The following is a 16,583-nucleotide window of genomic DNA, read 5'->3' as shown; positions in this document are numbered from 1 at the left end:
CACACTTGATTTCCGGCCAATTAAAGGATTTAGTACACCTAAGTGGCTCAGTTAGTGTGATTGTCAATAACTATCTCACATGGACTATTTCACCACCATACCTAGCTAATCATTGTGTTTTGATTTGTGTGTGTGTGTGTATGTGTGTGTGTAGTAAATGCACATGTGTTTGTGGATACACCTACCTGTGAGCATCTGGAGGGCAGAGGAGTAAGTAAGTGTCCTGCTCTAGTACTCTGTCTTACTCCCTTCAGACGGGGTCTTTCATTGAAACTAGACATAGGCTGGGAACGAGAAATCCCTCAGTGATATTTGATCTCTGTGAATCCTGAGATTATGTGCTGGAAAAACCTGTTTCTAGTTGTGGTGTGGCTCAGTCCTAGCACACACCTTTAATCTAAGAGCTATCTGTGAACAGGATTAAGTAAAATCAACTGTAGGTCAAGAGGCAGAGCAAGCAAACAGTTGACAGGGAATGAACATAGGAAGCAAAAACATAGAGTGAAAGAAAGTCCAGAGGACAGATAGAGAGATGCACAGGAAGTAGAAGGGGGGGCATTCAGTTTGAAGGTTTTTTTTTTTTTTTAGATAGCATGGAGAAGGGGAAGGGCCTATTCCTTCTGGGACTTCAGCTGAGTAGGAAGGTCAGCTGGGAGCCTTCTCTGCCTCTCTGAGGTAGTAGGCTTTCACCCCAGCATCTGGCTCCTGACTATTGGTAAAATCAAACATTTGAGATTTTGCCTAAAGACAACAGTGGTCCTTCAGTGTGTATATCCACTTAATCCCCTAGCACTGGGAGCGCTGGCGTTACAGGCCCACACTACCACACCTGGCTTTCTATGTGGGCCTTGGGGACTCTGGTTCTAATGCTGGTGCAGCAAGTGTCCTTCATTGCTGATCTGTTTCCTAGCCCTTCATCTTGGTTTATGCTTTTTGCCTGATAAAAACAATTTAATGGTGGAAATGTTTCTTTTGGCTTACAGTTAGGATATACATCATCATGGTGAGTAAGATAGAGGAAGAATTGGCTATAGGTGTTTGAGGCAGCCGTCATATTGTCTCTGCAGTTAGGAAGCAGAGAGAAATGAATGCTGTATCTAGCTCCCTTTTATTTCTTTATTTGACCTGGAACCCAGCTCCTAGAATCTTACTCAGTCTTACTCAGGGTGGATTTTTTTTTTTAATTCAGTTAAACTTGTCTAGAAATGCACTCTCAATACACAGCTAAAGGAAGGCCTCACTCATGCAGTGTATCTGGAATCAGTATAGGAAGAAAGTGCTCAAAATATACTTTTCATAGGGAATGGCACTATTAGGTGGTGTACCATTGTTGGAGGAAGTGTGTCACTGTTAGGGCCTGACTGAAGAGCTTTCAGAGAAGAATTTTAGAGACTGTTCTTGTGCTATTTTGGTGAAGAATTTGGCTGCTTTTTGCCCTTGTTCAAAAAGTTTGCCTGAGGGAAAAATGAAGAGTTCTAGATTAATTCCATTGGCAGAAAAATCTCTCAAAATAGCCTAACAGTTTGTTGTCTGGTTATTAATGTTCACTCTTAGGCAAATCAATAATGAAAAGGACCAAGCTGAGAAAGGAAAAATACAAAATGTACAATTTGAGGAGAAAGGGGGTACCAAAAAATGAAATGGAGTTAAGTCCTGTGTTCAAGGAGATAAAAAGTAAAGAAAAGCTAGATGTTAAATGGAATATAGGGAGTAGTGACCTCAGGGCAATACTGGGCTTCCAACTTGTGAAAAAATAATTAAGGAAACAAGAAAGGGAATTAAAGAAAAGTGAAAAGGAATCAAAGGAAAACTTAGGGCCACACCTTTAATCCCAGCACTCAGAAAGCAGAGGCTGATGGATCTCTGAGTTTGAGGTTACCTGGTCTAGAGTGAGTTTGCTCAAGCTTAGACACTACAGAAAACCACTGAAAACAAGTCTTCTGAGGATGTAATTGAGTGAGGGATCATGTTTCAGCCCCAGCAAGCAGCAGAACAATGGCACTATGAGGAGATGTGGCCCTATTAGAAGAAGTGTGTCACTGTGGGGGTGGGCTTTGAGATCTCCTGTGCTCAAGCCATGCCTAGTGTGGTGCACAGTCTCCTTCTGCTGCTTGGGAATCAAAATGTAGAACTGTAGGCTCTTTCTCCAGCACCGTGTCTGCCTGCACACTGCCGTGCTTCCTGCTGTGATGATAATGGACTAAACCCCTGAAACTGTAAGCCAGCCCCAGTTAAATGTTTTCCTTTGTAAGAGTTGCTGCAGCCAAGCCAGGTGATGGTGGTGCATGCCTTTAATCCCAGCACTTGGGAGGCAGAGGCAGGCGGCTCTCTGAGTTCAAGGCCAGCCTGATATCCAGAATGAGTTCTGGGACAGCCAAGGCTACATAGAACAACCCTGTCTCAAAACCCAAACAAACAAAATGCTATGGTCATGGGGTCTTTTCACAGCAATAAAGCCCCAACTAAGACATTATCTGAAAATTACGTTGACTCAATGCCATATTCAAAGGCTATTCTTTCCTCACTTCTCTCTGAAGCCACTCTTTTCAAAACCAAACTTGTCGAGGTCTAGCCATTCTCTTCCATGGGTATATTTGCATAATATCATACTGTTTTAATAATACATGCTTTATAAAAGAACATCAAAGCTTCATTTTTTTCTCATTATGTTGGTTATTCTTGTCCTTATAGCTCTTAAATAGAAATCTTAATTACATCTTATATCTAAAAATTTTTTTTTTTTTTTGCACCAGGCAGCGATAGTGCATGCCTTTAACCCCAGCACTCAGGATGCAGAGACAATCAGTTCTCTGAGTTTGAGGCCAAGCTAGTTTACAGAGCAAGTTCCAGGACAACTAAATCTACACTGAGAAACCCTGGCTCAAAACAAAAAGAAAAAAATAGTTGGTTGGTGGTGGAACATGCCTTTAAACTCAGCACTCATGCAGGAGGTAGAGGCAGGCAGATCTCTGTGAGTTCAAGGCCAACCTGGTCTAAAGAGTGATTTCAAGGACTGCCAAGACTATACAATGAAACCCTGTCTTGAAAAACCAAACACCTCACCTTTTTTTTTCTTTGTATTATTAATATATTATTTTTTTGAGTCTTTTTATATATTTCCTTTTGCAAACTAAAAATTTATATGCGTTTCAGGGAATCAAAAAGTCATGAGACTTGAATCTGACATAGCTCAAACGGACCCCAGATGAGTTACTTTCTTGGTTTTGGAAGTTCTCACTTTTCCATTGATTAGACAAATTTTAACTTCTGTTTCTAGTTTGAATTTGTCTCTGATTTTCACCTGGTTGAGACTGCAAGCTAGATCTGAATTTGCTGGAAGCTGACATGATTGCTCACTGCCTCTTCAGGTGGATCAACTAACCAGACGCTTCTGAGGACAGCCCCATTGCCCAGCCTTTGGCTGGCATTTCAGCCTTCCTAGCCCCTGATGCCAACGGTCTTATTGTCAAACTGAAGCAGTTTCAGAAGATGAGACCATCGGCCCAAAATCCCACCTACAGGCTAAAATCCTAAGTCAAAGGGGGCTCCCTGACATTACCTATTATTTTGGGGACCTGCTTAGCTGCAGCAGAAACTAGTATTGCAATACAATACTAGATATACAAAGCCAGAATTATAACAGCTCAAAGGCAGAATCTTTTGCTTTTGGTCATTTTTGGCTCATGCTTGCTTAAAAAGTTGTTAGGATATATTAGACAAAGATTAGGGATTATACAGTTGATGGTAATAAGAACCCAGTACTATTAGTTTGAAGCATACCGTGGACTGTAAGAGCCCAAGATTGGCCTTTTTGAACAAAAAGGGGGGGGGGAGATGAAGAGTTTAAGTTAGCCTGGGTAACCTTATTTTGAAATAAGGAGCCATCTTGACTGGGAGCTGAACCCAGTTACCAGGAAATATCACAGAATGTGTACCTGACAGAAAACAAAGTTAGCTCTCCAAGCAACAGCCTCCAGGAAAACTCACAGAATAAATGTTTAGTAAAAAATAGAGACAATCACCCTGGCAATTGTGATTACCCAATTCTGTAATGTCAAGGCATGAACCCCTCTGCTTAGAGTCTTTCCCTTTAAAAATCCTGCTCACTCAGGGCTCAGAGGCCCACTTCTCTACTGCTGTGTCAGTGAGACTTGGGTCCCGAGTTCGATCGCTCTTGTAATAAAGCTCTCTTGCTCTTACATCGAGTCATCTCCTAGGCATTACAAGCCTATAGGTAAATGGGAAAAAAATACTGAGTATGCTAGTTTCCGAATGTGGTATAATTTTACATTTACATATATATTAGCTTCAGGAGTATTTGAAATTTTCTGTTAGAGACCGTTCATAAAGTTTACGTTTATCGTTTGTAAAATTGTCTTTTATTGTTTAAAATTAGAAAATATTCTAATTTTTAAAAATCAATTTATTTATGCTTTGAATGTGTGTGCTAGAATCCTAATTACCACTAGGTAAGGTACCATGAGAAGGAGAGGATCTTCCAAAGAAGGGGAAACAGTATATAGTATAGAGAGACAGAGAGGAAAGCAGAATAGCAGGATTGAATGGGGGGAGGAATAAGAAGGCAAGGCACAGAAGGAATATGGGGAGGCGCTGCTAACACTAGAGGTCATTTGAAAAACCATATAGAACTTACTACTGCAGAAGCTTCCTAAAATATATACACATATGAAAGGGATCTAAATGGAATCATCATTTATGGGGAGATGGTCCCCAGCTAGACATTTTATGCTATCAAATAAAACCTCCAGTGCCCTGAATGGGTCCATGTAGTTAAGTCATTGTTCAAAGTAGCCTATGTTATACTACAAATGTTACAGAAGAAACCAGCCAATTTTGATTGGATTTAAGGCCCATTCTATGAAATGGAACCCATAGCTAACTCTGTGAAAGTGGCCAAGAACCCGAGACAAGGTAGGTCATGGGCCTAAGGGAAAACCTAGCACTATTTTTCTCCTGAAGGTACATAGCAATAAAAATGATGCCTCGTTCCATCGTGCTTTACCTGTAGATAGGTGCATCTCTCAATCCTCATCAGGGCAGCTTTTTTACAATATAGCGGAGTTATCACAGAGACCCACTTCCAGGCAACATGCAGAGACTGAGAGGCTTTGGAGCACTTTGGAGTCCTAAATGGCATGTCTTCATCAAACCCTGAGTTAGTCAGGGTCCTCTAGACTAACAGAACTTATAGAATGAATCTCTCATATATACATGTATGTGTATATACACACATATATGGATTTATTTTATTTAGACGCTGTGGTCCAGCTAATCCAACAATGGCTGTCCGTGAATGGAAGGACCAAGAATGCAAAAGTTGCTCATCCCATTCAGCTGGGATCCCAAAGAAAGTAGGCTTAATGCCAGTGAAGGAATGAACTTGCTATTGGTGGGTAAGAGCAAGCAGGTGAAAAGAAAGGCTTTCTTCTTCTGTGTTCTTATGTAGGCTTCCAGCAGAAGGTGTAACCCAGATTAGAGATGGGTCTTCTTACCTCAAAAGATGTACAAAGTGAGTCCAGGACAGCCAAGGTTACACAGAGAAACCCTGTCTCAAAAAACCAAAAACCAACCAACCAACCAACCAACCAAACAAACAAACAAAGATCCAGATTAGAAGTAAATCTTCCCACTTCAAATGATTTCATTAAGCAACAATCTGTCACAGACATGTTCCACTATTTTTGGGTTTTAGTTATTTCCAGGCATAGAGAAGTTGACAACCAAAACAGTCATTATAACCTCAACCCTCAAGGCTCAGGGATCTATGCAGAAGAGGAGGCAGAAAGATTGAGAATGAGATTAAGAGTGAGAGGTGGTGAATGCCTCCAAGGATTCAGTGTTTTCCAGACACAATAGGACTGATGTACATATGAACTCACAGAGACTGTGGCAGTATGTACAAGAACTGCACAAGTTCAAGTTAGACAGGCTCCTCAAAGGGGCAGTGGACTGTGGAGCTGCACCTAGATGTGATGGCAAAGGGAAAATCAGTCTTCTCCAGTGCGCTGTCATTAGGTATATCAACCACACTCCAGTGCGGGACCCATATCCCGGAGTAACTGACCAACACAAAATGAACCTGTGGTGGTTTGAATGAGAATGGCCCCCAGAGGCTCATATGTTTATCAGTTCTGAGTTAGTGGAACCGTTTGGGAAGGATCAGGGGCGGCCTTGTTGGAGGAGGTGTGTCACTTGGGTTTGGCTTTGTGGTTTTAGAAGTCCACACCAGACCTACTCTCTCTGCAGATCAGGAGTGAGGTCTCAGGTCGGTGAATGTCAGCCTGCCTGTCTCCTCACAGCAATAGAACAGTAACTAAGAACTCCATGGTGTGTGCGTCTGTGTGTGTAGGCCAGGGGGCAGTCCTGGTTGTTATTCCTTCAGAGTTTCATCTGTTTTTTTGAGACAGTGTCTATCATTGTTCTAGAACTTACTAGCCAGTGTGGCCTCTGAAGTGCTGAGAATATTCTTCTTTTTAAGAAATGCCTTCTAAAGTTTTTGAGAGAATCATGGACATTAATCAAAAAATAACTCTCACATTGTTCAGGAAATATTTTTGTGCCATGTAACTTTTCTACATATATACATTTTTTTTGTGTGTGTGTGTGATTGTTTAAAAATTAAACAAAAAAACCCCCACAACCACACCAACAAAACAATTCAAACTTTGCTTATTTCCAGAATGAACCACCAGGTGGCGTCCTTGGACTAGAGAGCTGGTTTTTAAGAGCGAGAAAGACCTTGAAGTTGGGTAGGTAGACGTGAGGAAGGATCTGAGAGGAGGTGAGAAACAGGAGAGAATATGATAAAAAATATATATATACCATATGAAATTCTCAAAACACAAATTAAAAAGAGATGTAAGAGTATTCCTCTACTCTAAAAAAGGAACGGTGGTGACAAGCCCTTTGGAAGAGCCCAGATCAGGACATTGGCCACTGAGTTATTTACACTGTTAGAACTTGGCTTGGCTTTGCTTTGCTTGTGACCGTGCCCTAGTTCTTTCCTTTTATAATAAGAAACTATTTAATTTAGTTTTGATTTTACAGGAGCCCACAGTTGAGAGTGTTGAACTTTTAAAAGAGATTTGGAAGCTTTATAGAGACTTTGGGTTTTTAAAGAGACTAAACTTTTTACGGGTTGGAATTTGTAAAGTCTGTGGGATTTTTAAAGTTTGCAATATGTTTTATACTGTAATATTAATACGAGATTTGGAGGATAACAAAAAAGAATCTTTCTTCTTATTATTTTTAAAAGTATTATGTTTAATAAGCTATTGATATGTTTGTGTGTCAGGTTGATAAGGGGTCAATCGTGCTGGCTAGTTTTTATGTCTACTTGACACAAACTAGAACCATCGGAGAGGAAGGAACCTCAATTGAGGAAATTCTTCCGTAAGATCTGGCTGAAGGGAAGACTGTTGGGCATTTTCTTAATTAATGACTGATATAGGAGGGCCCAGCCCATTGTAGGTGGGGGCACCTCTGGGCTGGTGATCTCGTATTCTATAAAAAATCAGGTTGAACAAGGAAGGAACAAGCCAGTAAACAGCAATTTTCCAGGGCCTCTCAGTCAGATCCTGCCTGCAGATGTATGCCCTGTTTTAGTTCTTGCCCTGACTTCCTTGGATGATGAACAGTGATGTGGAAGCGTAAGCAAAATAAACCTGTTGCTCCTCAAGTTGTTTTGGTCATGGCGTTTCAACACAGCATTAGTCATCCTAACTAAAACAGAATTATTACCAGAAGTAGGATACTTTAGCAAACAAATGGGTAAAAGCAAACCATACATGGGTTCTGATATTCTTATGACTTTTCAAACATTTTTCTTTTTAACTACATTTAGTGTTGCTAAGTTTTCTCAGCCTGAGCACACTGACATTCTAGGCTTCTTGGTTGTCAAGTCTTTGTGCACACTGTAGGGAGCTTAGTAGCAACCCTCACTTCTAGCTGATAGATGAAAATATATCCCTCCAGCTGTCAAAAATGTTTGCAGACACTGCTGAAGATCCTCTGAAAAGCCAAACAGACCTGGTTGGGAACTTTTCTTTTAGGTAATAAAAGAAAAGTTTAGGCTTCTATAACTTTGGTTCTTACAGGAATTCCTATAATAGGCTCCACAGGAATGCTAAGAAATATCTAGTCACCCTCAGTGTGGATAGTGTATATGGTGGTTCAAGTTGGAATAGCCTCCATGAGCTCATATATATGAATGCTGGGTTCCTGGCTAATAGAACTTTTGGGGAAGGCTTAGGAGGCCTGTCTTTGTTGGAGGAAGTATGTCACTGAGGGTGGGCTTTGAGGTTTCAAAAGCCCATGTGTTTTCTCTCTCTCTCACTCTGTGTGTGTGTATGTGTCTTTAGACACATAAGCTCTTACTGCACTCCAGCACCAAGCCTGCCTGCTTCCCACCATGATGATAATAGATTAACCCTCTGAAACTGTAAGCAAGCACTGAGTTAAATGTTTTATTCTATAAGTTGCCTTGGTCACGGTGTATCTTCAAAGCAACAGAACAGTAACTAAGACAGAAGTTGGTACCAGGAGTGGGGTATCACTATGAGAGGATGACCATGTAAGATTTTCATTGTAAGTGGGACTTAATGGGCCATCGTAGTAGGAACATGGAAGACAGTTGTGCTGAGGGAGACTTAGACTATGGAGACTTAGCTTAAGAGGTTTCAGAAGGAAATAATATTAGAGACTGTTCTTGTGATATTTTGGTGAAGAATGTGGTTACTTTCTGCCTTGTTAAAAAATACAAACAAACAAACAAAAAGCTGCCAGAGGGTAGATTGAAGTGTTTTGGAATAATGTTTGTAGGCTCTACTTTTTATCTACTTTATTTTGGTTTCTTATACCTCTACCTCCCTCCACTAACCCCCAACACTAGGTAAAAGAGAAAGAAGGTTAGAAGGGACAGTGGACATAAACCTTTTTAGACTTAGTTCCTGTTGGTTAGCGTAGTCTTAGGTTTTTCAGCAAACATTTTATTTGGGGTTCTTAAACACCTTTATCTCCCTTCCAGCCCCTCCCCCCACTTACCTTAGGTAAAGATTAGTAGGGAAAAGAGCTACAGACCTTTTTTATCTACTTCCTGCTAACTAGGGTCGGTGGGTCCTTAAGGGATTATCAAACTCAGTCGTCAGGATACCAGCAGTCCAGTCCAAAGGCCAACACCAAGCAGCAACATGAATCAGCACAATTTAGAAGATTGAGACAAGTCATCAAAAGCCACATGACTCAGTTGGGTTGCCCTGAGAAGTTCTCTGGAACTTCCCTCTGTGAAGTTTGACACTCTGTCAAGTGTCAAAACATGATGGTCAGCACAACAATGTAGATTTGATCCAAAACGTGATGTTTCACTGTGGGCTTCTATCTATCTTCTCTTCTCAAAGTCCACCCACAGATGTTCTCAGCTGGCCAAAGTCACACCCATTGCATGTGCAAGAGAGCTCACAGCAATACATCATGTGCCCTCTCACAGGCCAGCCTCCAGCAAAACGTCTCAAGCCCTCTGACAAAACAGCTTGCAGCAAAACATCACATGACAAAATCGAGTCTTCAAAAAACCCAGAAACTTCCACTTCAGGTTAGGGTCATCGGGTTCTTTGGGGGCAATGTCAATCTCAGTTATCAGCATATCCAGCAGTCCAGCTAACCAGAAAACCAGCAACCAGCAACCAAAAGCAGTCTTCTTCTTTCTCTGTCCATGTCCTGGAAGCATCCTCTCTTGGAGAGTCCTCCTGTTGCTCTGGGTTCTGGTATTTAAACCCTCTCAGAATTAAACTCTGCTGCTGGCAAAGACCACACCCCTCTCTGAAGAGCACAAGGCAATTATCAGCTGTGGATAAACTATCCACACTCTGCATATCCCACACATGGAATTAAAACAAAAACATATTTACATAACATAACTGGGTTTTTTAAGAAACCAAAACTTCTACTACAAATGTTAAAAGAGATTTCAAGACACTTTAATGTTGATAGTGTTACATGGTTATTAGTGATTATTCTAATGCAGATCTATAATGGAAAAGAGCAAGTGGGGCAACAAAAATTACAAAATGTACAGTATGAGTAAGAAAAATAGTACCAGAAAATGCAATGTTGGAGCCAAGTCTTTTGCTCAAGGAGATGAGAAGCTTAAGGAAAAGCTTAAGGGGAAATGGAGTAAAGGGAGTGGTGACCACAGGGTAAGACCTCACCCAAGGAGCTTCCAATTCGTGAAACGCAAAGCTCATTCAGCAAAGGAAACTTTCAGCAAGTCAAAGCTTATGCACATATAAGTCACGGAGGGGCCAGTTTCAGGCCAAGTAGGCTCCCAGGACTTGTTAGCATCAGCCAGGAGGCTCTGGATTTATAGTCAAGAAGGATACAGGAGCAAACAGGTGTGGAGTCTTCTTCCTTGGTTAGGGAAAGCTGTGGAGGGCAGGCATGTGGCAGGTGAGTCTCTACATGCAGGCCCAGGGAAGTCATCGCATGAAGCTGTGCAAGTGAAATATGGGTTGTGTTGGAGAGCCCAAGATGTTGAATGTCAGGGCAATGGGATAGCTGCCATGGAGAGCTGCAGACAGGGTGTGGGAGCCACCCAAGAGAGCGAAGTGTGTTGTAGTCAACACAGCTTGAGGGAGTGGAAGATCCAAAGAGCTGTCTAAACCCTTTGGTTTTAGACATGAAGTATGTCTTCTTGGATTTCAGTCTTGCTTTGGTCCAGTATTTCCTCACAATACCACCTTTCCTCCCTTTCGAAATGGCAATGTATATTCTGTACCTTTGTATGTTTGAAGTATCTACTTTGCTTTCACAAGAGAGAGGGTGTATGGTGTTTAGAGAGTGCCTTGAGTCTCGGAAGAGATAGTGTTGAGATTATTAGACTATGGGGACTTTTGAAGTTGGTTTAAATGCATTTCAAATTCTGATATGGGTACACGCCTATGGGGGCCAGAGAGTAGAATGTAGTGGCTTGAATGAGAATGGCCCCCATAGGCCCATACATTTGACTGTTTGGTTCCCAGAAGGAGGAAGTGTTTGGAAAGGATAAGGAGGTGTGTCAATGGAGGTGGGCTTTGAGGCTTCAAAAGCCCACACCATGCCCAAGTCTTCTACATTCTCACTGCCTCCTGCTAACAGTAGCTACCAGCTACTGCTCCAGCACCATGCCTGCCTACTTACTGCCAGGCATCTGCCATGATAATCATGGACTAACCCTCTGAAATTTTGAGCCCCCAATTTAATGCTTTCCTCTATAAGTTGACTCACAGCAATAGGACAATAAGACAATCCATGATCCTGTTACTTAAAATAAAATCTGCAAATATATCCTGCCTAATAACTTTTGCTAATCTTTACCTTGTGTGTGGGCACTGTGAACAGGTGTATTGGATGTGGTCCGCCCTTTCCTAGGTAATGATAGTGGTGCCAGGGGTAAAAGGAACATGGGCCTTATAATGCTGAGCAGGTGTTCTACCATTGAGCTAACTCTAGTTCCAGTCAGTCTCTTTAAAAGTCATCAGTCATTAGAACTTTGTCAATAGCTTCTCATCTTCCTACCCCTCTGGCTAGGCCCTGGATGTGCCAGCCTAGACGCTGTGATGTGAGTAGATGCTTGTGAGTCTTGTCGGCGGCTGTCTGATTGGCTGCTCGGACTCTGTGTTCTCTAGGACATAGAAGCTACACAGGTGCTCTTTTGTATTCTCTCTCTCTCTCTCCCATCCCCTGTCTGTTTGTCTTTCTATACTGGAGATTAAATCTAGGGCCTCATGTAGGCATACTTTTTAAACCCATTTTATTTGGGTTCTTATATCTACCACCCTTCTCCACCTCAATTTCTCTCAACACCAGGTAGGAGAGACAGAAGATTAGTGGGGAGAGGAGACATTGAGATCTCTATAGTCTACTTTCTGTTGATTAGGGGTGTTGAGTTTCTTGGGGCAAGTTTAATCTTCATCTCCTCAGGATATCGCCAACTTCTTATCATCTCTTTTCTCTCAACCACTTGACAAACCATCAGGAGCAGGAAGAACAGCCGTGCCTCCTCTCTTGGGGCTCTGGTCTTTTATACCCTCTCTAGACTCCCCAGAATTAAACTATCTTCAGCTGGCAGAATCACGCCCCTGCCAGAGCACTCACAAAGCAAATAATCTGCTGCTGTGAACAATCTGAAGCAGCCCCATATCCCACACCTGGGATCAAAACAAAAGCATGCTTCTTTGTAAAAAATCAGGTATTCATAAGTGTGTGGGTTTATTTCTGGGTCTTCTATTCGGTTCCATTGATCCACCTTTCCACTTCTATGCCAGGACCATGCAGTTTTTATTACCATTGCTCTGTAGTACAGCTTGAGATCAGGGATGGAGATACCTCCAGATGATCTGTTGTTGTACAGGATCATTTTGGGAATTCTGGGTTTTTTGTTTCTCTATATGAAGTTGAGAATTTTTTTTTCAAGGTCTGTAAAGAATTGTGTTGGTATTTTGATGGGAATTGCATTCAATCTGTAGATTGCTTTTGCCAGAATGGCTATTTTCACTACGTTAATCCTACTGATCCATGAGCACGGGAGATCTTTCCATTTTCTGATATCTTCTTCAGTTTCTTTCTTCAGAGACTTGAAGTTTTTTGGATACAGAAATTGTGGTACTTTTACACAATGGAATACTACTCAGCAATTAAAAACAAGGAAATCATGAAATTTGCAGGCAAATGGTGGGATCTAGAAAAGATCATCCTGAGTGAGGTATCCTAGGAGCAGAAAGACACACATGGTATATACTCATTTATAAGTGGGTACTAGACCTATAAGATAGGATAAACATACTGAAATCTGTACACCTAAAGAAGATAAACAAGAAAGAGGACCTGGGGTAAGATGATCAATCCTCACTTAGAAAGAAAAATGGGATGGACATTGGAAGTCGGAGAAAACAAGTAACAGGACAGGAGCCTACCGCAGAGGGCCTCTGAAAGACTCTACCTAGCAGTGTATCAAAGCAGATGCTGAGACTCACAACCAAGCCTTTGGCAGAGTACAGGGAATCATATGAAAGAAGGGGGAATTAGTATGACCCGGAGAGGACAGGAGCTCCACAAGGACCAAATATATCTGGGCACAGGGGTCTTTTATGAGATTGTTTCTGCAACCAATGACTATTTATGGATATAACCTAGAACCCCTGCTCAGATGTTGCCCTTGGTAGCTCAGTATCCAAGTGGGTTTCCTAGTAAGGGGAACAAGGACTATTGCCGACATGAACTCAATGGCTGGCTCTTTGATCTCCTCCCCTCCCCCAGGGAGGAGCAGCCTTGTTAGGCCACAGAGGATGATATTGCAGCCAATCCTGAAGATAACTGATAAGCTAGGGTCAGATGGAAGGGGATGAGGACCTCCCTTATCAGTGGAATTGGAAAGGGGTAGGGAGGAGTGGAGGGAGGGAGGGTGGGGTTGGGACGGAATGAAGGAGGGGGCTATGTCTGGGACACAAAGTAAATAACCTGTGATTAATATAAAAAATAAAAACTATAAAAAACTTGGACATTTAATAATCATGCTATGGTCAGAGAATGTAAGTTATTTTAAATATTAAATATTTTTGAGTCTTCAAAAACATGCTTACATAGATAGCTGTGTTTTTAAAATTTTACTTAATTTTATTTTATGTGCATTAGTATGAAGATGTCAGATCCCTTGGAGTTGGGGTTACAGACAGTTGTAAGCTGCCATGTAGGTGCATGGGAAATTGAACCTGGGTCCTTTAGGAAAAGCAGACAGTGCTCCCAACCACTGAGCCATCTCCCCAGCACCTGCATAGCTGTGTTTTTAAAGACACCAAAATTCTCATTACAGCCTCATGCATTGCATGCTGGGTGGGCCTTCTTCCACTAAAGACATCTCCCAGGCTGGCTTTCTTTTTCCCTTCTTTTCTTCCCCCCCTTCTCTCTCTTTCTCTTTGATGCAGCGTTTGGTCATATGGTCCAGACTGGCTTCAAATGTGAGATTCTCCTGTCTACACCTTAGGAGTAGTGGGATCACGGCATCTGCTGCCATGACTCAGCTCTCCGTACCTATGGACTCTTCCTGAACAGAGAGCTGCCATTTTTAAACATTTGCGTTCTAGTGGACTCTACACTCTTTCTGAACAGAGAGCTGACATTTTTAAACATTTGCGATCTAGAGGCTGACAGCATACTCTTCAACTTGCTGGTTTTAATCCACAGGAAGTTTTGATGCAGACATTGGGAATGGATTCATGTTAACATTCTGGAACTGCGCTTGGCTTATGCTGTACCCAGACCTCCCTTCTAACAATGCCCTTGCCAGCCTAGAACACTTACCCACATGCACTATGTACCATATGCCCCTCTCTCTACACAATTCACCTAGTAACCCATAAGCCCCACCTATACTAGGGATGCATGCACACCCCTCTCTGGAGAGTGAAGTAAGTTCCTCCTCTCCTGAGAAATTACCAAAGCTCTAAAAAGTCTACTCAAGCACACTCCAGTTTGTACAGAAGATGGGAAGTCAATCAGGCTTGAACTGGTTTTGGGTCCATGCACAATAAGGCAAAATGAGTCCTTTCAGTGAACTTTCAGGGAGAATCCCCTAGTCCCATTTTATGCTTATGTGTATATATGCCAATATGTATAATTAATTGTATATGCGTATGATTAATATCAGATGCATTACAGGGAGGAACATATGCCGTGAGCCTATGTAATCCGAATCTATCAATCAAAACAGAACTATTCCTGCTATACCCTTATATATACTGTGTATTATTACATGTATAATATACTGTGTATTATTACATGTGTGGTAAGTGTGTGTGTGCCATAGCAAGCCCGTGGAGGTCAGTGGATCACCTGTGGGAGCTGATTCTTTCCCGCCACCAGGAGGGTTCTGGGGATCGAACTCAGGTGCTCAGGCTAGTAGGCAAAAGTGGCAGCCCCCATAAAGAATGTCTCTGACAAACGATGCCCTTGAGCTGTAGCTCTGGGTCTCCCTCTTATTCCATCATGTCAACATTTGTTAAAGGCCTTCTTGGGATGCTGTGGTAGCTAATGTTGTCAAGGGTAGCTAATCTTCCCTACATCTCCTCCTTCCCCTTCCTCTCTTCCTTTTCCCCAGCAAAAAGTAGCCCCCCCTTCCTCCTATTAACTTTCCTCAGAACATCAAGTCACACCATGACTGTGCATATCTTCATCCCATGAGGCCAGGCAAGGCAGCTCTGCCAGGAAGAAGTGATCCAAAAGCAACCAATAGAGTCCATGTTAAAAATAGCCTCTCCCCATCCACTTGCCAGGTGTTCCAGACTTCTCTTGTATTCCATAAAAGGAAGACTCAAGTAATAACGGGGCCCTTCAGTAGCTTTACCACTCACGTAGCCTTTTGTCAGCATTGATAGATTATCTGACCTATTCTATTGCTTCACTTTGAGTAAAGCTTTTGCCAATCAGTGTGAGTCCTATTTCAATTCTTTGAAAAGGCCAAGAACTTGGAAACATACAGTCCAGCCCCCGACCACTGGAAACAATTGCACAGGGGTGGGGCTGGGGGGGGGGGATGTCTCTAAGGATATTTCTCCAGTCTGGAGACAGAATTCCAGACACACCCACCCGCTCCCTCCTGGTCTCATAACAGCCCTGCCTTAACTATGTTCATGGTGGACCTCAACGGGCCACCTGCCCCTTTCTTGAGAGCTCGTCAGCACTCCCATCCTCTGTCACAGAAGCCCCATGTGTTCGCCGTTGTACATGCAGTTCTTGTGGCCAACACCATGCAAGACAGGCTCAGAAGAGCCCTGTCCCAGGGAAGCAGAGCCGAAAAACATCCAGAAAGTTAGTCTGGGGGCTGGACTAACGCCAGCTGCCCTTGGGAGATGTGGGATTGTTTTCATTTGTCCTCCCGTGAGGCAAGCAGGATATAGTGGGAGAAGGGCATGACTTTAGTGAAAATGGGGTGCAGGTGACAGTGCTCTTACAGGGCTCCCCAGGCCCTGGTGCACTCAGCCCCGAAGTTCTGAACCAGTCTTGGGTTTCTAAAGCATTGCCCAGCTCCTGCCTGCTTATGCTCCTCTCTTGGTCACTTTTAGCTGGTGTCCTTTCTCTATCTGCAACTAAAGGATTCCACAGGTAGGCTCTGGGCCTCACAGGCCATGGTGAAAATCCCAAGAGGCATGTAACCCGTGAGTGCAGGGATTTCAGTAGCTGTGGAGGAGGCAGGTTGTCGCCCAGTTAAAGATGTAGGTAGATGACCTTGGGGTCCAGTAACTCCGGGAAAGCTCTATTCTCTTTACCCTTCTTGGCTTTGGTGGTATGCAAAGGGTCTTTTATTTTTAAGTTTTATAACTGTGTATTATTACATGTGTGGTAAGTGTGTGTGTGCCATAGCAAGCCCGTGGAGGTCAGTGGATCACCTGTGGGAGCTGATTCTTTCCCGCCACCAGGAGGGTTCTGGGGATCGAACTCAGGTGCTCAGGCTAGTAGGCAAAAGTGGCAGCCCCCATAAAGAATGTCTCTGACAAACGATGCCCTTGAGCTGTAGCTCTGGGTCTCCCTCTTAT

The sequence above is a fragment of the Meriones unguiculatus genome, chromosome 14 (genome assembly GCF_030254825.1).
Source record: "Meriones unguiculatus strain TT.TT164.6M chromosome 14, Bangor_MerUng_6.1, whole genome shotgun sequence".
Taxonomy (NCBI): Eukaryota; Metazoa; Chordata; class Mammalia; order Rodentia; family Muridae; genus Meriones; species Meriones unguiculatus.
The sequence above is the reverse complement of the archived record's forward strand: the minus strand, read 5'-3'. Positions refer to the sequence as shown.